This window comes from Galeopterus variegatus, unplaced genomic scaffold, assembly GCF_000696425.1.
Source record: "Galeopterus variegatus unplaced genomic scaffold, G_variegatus-3.0.2 Scaffold93, whole genome shotgun sequence".
Classification (NCBI taxonomy): domain Eukaryota; kingdom Metazoa; phylum Chordata; class Mammalia; order Dermoptera; family Cynocephalidae; genus Galeopterus; species Galeopterus variegatus.
Genome location: NW_007726204.1, coordinates 15739 through 19585, shown reverse-complemented (window position 1 = coordinate 19585; position 3847 = coordinate 15739).

Here is a 3847-nt window from a genome sequence, read left to right as displayed (position 1 = left end):
CAGGAAGGGTGGAGGTTAGCCCAGTGCAGGAAGGGTGGAGGTTAGCCCAGTGCAGGAAGGGTGGAGGTTAGACCACAGCAGGTGGGTCCGTGGGGACACTCACAACTGCATCCTTGGCCCTCTTGAAGGCATTCAGTTCCTGTGGGGACAGACTTGAACTGGGCTATGTGGCAGCTCCTGGCATCCAGTTGGGCCTTAAGCGGCCTGGAGACGGGAATGGCTCTGGTCCTGGTCAGCACCTCGGCCAGCAGCAGCTGCAGGCAGCCCCCTGCCAGGTCTGTGTCAAGGAAGAATAGGAAGCTGAGAGGGTCTGGGGCTGAGGGTGGGGCTCTGGGGAGGTGACCATCATGGACACTGATGTGGGGCTCACCCAGCTCCATTCCTGGTCTCTGTCAGCAGAACCAGGACCCAAGTGTCCAGGCCGAGGCTGTCGTCACCTGGGCTCTGTCACTCAGCCTTGTCTGGAGTCTCAGGCCTCAGTCTGCTCCTGCGGATCTCAGCAGGCTGCTCTCTTTCTGTCTGTGAGCCTGGATTTCCAGCTCTGTCCGAGCTCCATGGTGCAGCTTTTATCCTGCCCAAAGTGCGCTCCCAGCTGATGTAGGGAAAGTGAAAGTAGGGCCTGAGGAAGACACTGGCCACCAAGGGAGCCCCAGGCTAGGGAAGCCCAGAGAAGGGCAGGGCCTGGGAGCCAGGTGAGCAGCTGGAGGGAAAGAGAAACTGCCAGGGCCTCAGGGTCACCTACGTGAGGTGGAATCCTCAGCGCTGGGCAGCTCAGCCCAACAGAGAGGGTCATGGTGCCCTGGCGGGATGGGATTTTGAACTGGAGTAGAGAGAGGGACAGAGGGACTTGCCTTTCTGCAGGATGTCCCAGTGCAGAGGGGAGGGGAGGACACCCCTAGCACATGCTGCCATGAAGGACACGGAGCTTCCCAGAGGGAGGCTGTGTGAGGGGGAGAAGACCCAGGGAGGAGGCCGCTGGGTTGGGGAGACACAGAAAGGGAAAACTCCCAGGGATCAAGGGAGACCAGCTCTCCCCAACCTTTGTCCACCTGTTTTGGAGAGAGAGAGTGCAGGGCTGGTCGGGCTCCCCCTGACATCTCAATTGTGCAGGCGAGTAAGGACCCAGGAATCCAAGGCTCTGCTAAGGAATTGGGGAATGGCCAGGGACTTCCAGAGAAACAGATGCATCGTGACAAATGCCTGTGTTCATTCAGCAAATCTTCATTCAGCCCCCACACAGTGATGGGCGCTGCTCAGGGTGCCAGAAATAGAGTAATGGGGGAAGAACCCACAAAATCATCCTCCATGGAGCTTTGCACTGGACAGGATGACGGACCATAGCAGGGGAAAGATACACTTGCGGTACGTTGTATGCCAAGGGATAGAAAAACAAAGCAGGGATGAGACCAAGGAATGCGCATCACCTGAGGTGACCTGAGAAAATGACACTTGAGCCCAGAGCTAAAGAATGTGACGGAGGGGCCACGTGAAGATCTGAGAGGAGAGGCTTCTAGGCAAGTGTACGGCCAGTGCAAGCTCACGTCGGAGACGCCCCCTTCCGTTGAGCGTGTTGGTGTCCAGCGTTGCGGTGCAGGCTCTGTCTCAGTAAGTGGTGCGCTGTAGGGCTCAGAGAGGTTAAACGGCCTGCCCAAGGCCACCCAGCGAGTAAGTAGTGAGGGCAGGCTTTTACCCAACTTTGGTCTGACACCCAGAGGGGAACCCTCCAGCCTCCTGTGCACCCAGATGTCCCTGACCCACAGGTGGTGACTTTCTGGGAGAGAAGACGCCAAGCCCTTTTGACACTTGGCTCCCACCATAGACCCTTATTTCTCTCATTCAAACTTCCAGGCAGAGGCTGGACGGTGGGGACATCTTTGAGCTCTGATATATATGAGCAAGATGTGGCCAAGTCACCCGCCAGTGTATTGCACAGTGTCCGACAAACGCAGGGGCCTTAACCCAGGCGGGTAGAAGACATTGTACCAACCATGAGTTCTGCCAGCTGGCACGCCGCTGTCACTCCCTAAACATCGCAGCTCTTCCTCGTAGAAGGGAAGTTCAGGTGAGTGGTAAGGCCCATGGGTTCCTGAGCCGAAGAGTGCGGCGTTCACACCTGATTCCGACCCTCACTGGCTGTACGACCTTGGAAAGGACGTGTGCAGCTAGCAACAGAGATCGCTGGCGCACAGACGGGGACGGAACGCTCATGCCATTGCTGTGTATTTACGTTTGCGATTATTTAACGGAGACCGGTTATGAAGACTATGCCGTGACCTCAGCTGGAAGCTTTATAAACACTATTTCGATGTACATCACTCCTTTCTGCCACGGAAGCATAAGACAGCCATTGTGTAGGTTGGAAACTGAGGCTCACAAAAGCCACCTGCCCAGACTCACACTGTAACAAAGTGGCAGGGGCAGAATTGAGATTCAGGTCGCCGGAGTTCCTGGCTCAGCCCTTTTTGGCCAAAGATTGCACAGCAAAGTGATCGTGCGGGGATCACCCAATGCAAACGACACACTTTAATAACTAGCAATAAATTAAGATCAGGAGACAGAACAGCGAACACGAGTACACACAGCAAGTTCACAAACACAAACAACACGCATGTAACACAATCCAAAGAACGGCGGTAATTAGGGCGCTTGGCCCCTTCACTACCAAATCCCTCAGGGAAGGGGGTGCCTCAGGTGGGAGACCCAAGAGTTAGGGAACAGCAGGATCTCAATGGGGGCGTTGAGGCTTCACGCCGAGCTTGGGGCTTGTGGGGGGCAGCCCCCGGCAATCCCAGAAGCAGACACGGGTCCCCGGACCATGGGGGTCAAGTCCCTTCTTGCCAGACGGGCTCGTGGAAGAGCTTCGGGCAACGCGCCGCACCGAAGCCTCGCAGCTCCCGGGGACCGCGTGCTCNGTAAGAACTGGACACACTGTGTGACATCTAAGTTTATACAGCTTCTCCTCTGGGGACACACCCCAATGCCCATGGGAAAGGGAGCTGAAAAGCAAGCAGGAAACCAGAGCCTTTGACTTGAGGTGTCACATGCCAGAGGTCAGGGCTGCCAGAGCAGGTGGAAATTGAGAGGAGAAATCCCAATAAGGAGGGACACGCAGAGCGAAAATACCCAAGTGTGCGAACAAAGTCACCCGGGATCTTTAATGTCCTAAAAGAAAGGAGAATCCCGTCAACACGGAATTTTATATCCACTGAAATCACGCTAGAAACCTGAAGGCAAAGTGAGATGGCTGCTCCCGTTTCTGTCACCCAACAAGAGGGAGAGATGGGAGGGGGACCGGGACTCCCATTTCCTTTAAAGGAACAACCACACGCGCTCAGATGACTTTCACTCGTGTGCATCGGCCAGATCTCGGCGCCTCAGGTACAAGGACGGCTGGAAAATGTATTCTGTCCTTGGTCACCACTGAGTTCACTTACAATTCAGGTGTTCCCTAAGTAAATGATGACGGCGACCAGAGATGTAGAGACAGCCAGCTGGAGCCTCTGCCACTCTGGCTTTGTGCACAGGTATGTGCTTGTGTGACTGAGCGGTGGCAGCTGTCTTATAATCCTGAGCGGAGACACTAGTGGCGCACTGAGGAGGAGGGGCAGCCAGAGGGAGAGAGCCTGGCACACTGTGACGTCGTGCCCTCTACCCCAGCACTGCGTGACAAAGATGCTGTGGGAGCCACGTGTGTAACTTAAGTGTTCTAGCAGTCACATTTCCAGTAAGAAGAAATGCATAAAATTAATTTAAAAGATGCTTTATTTGACCCAGTACAACCACAGGATTATCATTTCAACATAAAATCAATATACACCTTACTAATGAGGTATTTTAGAATATTCCT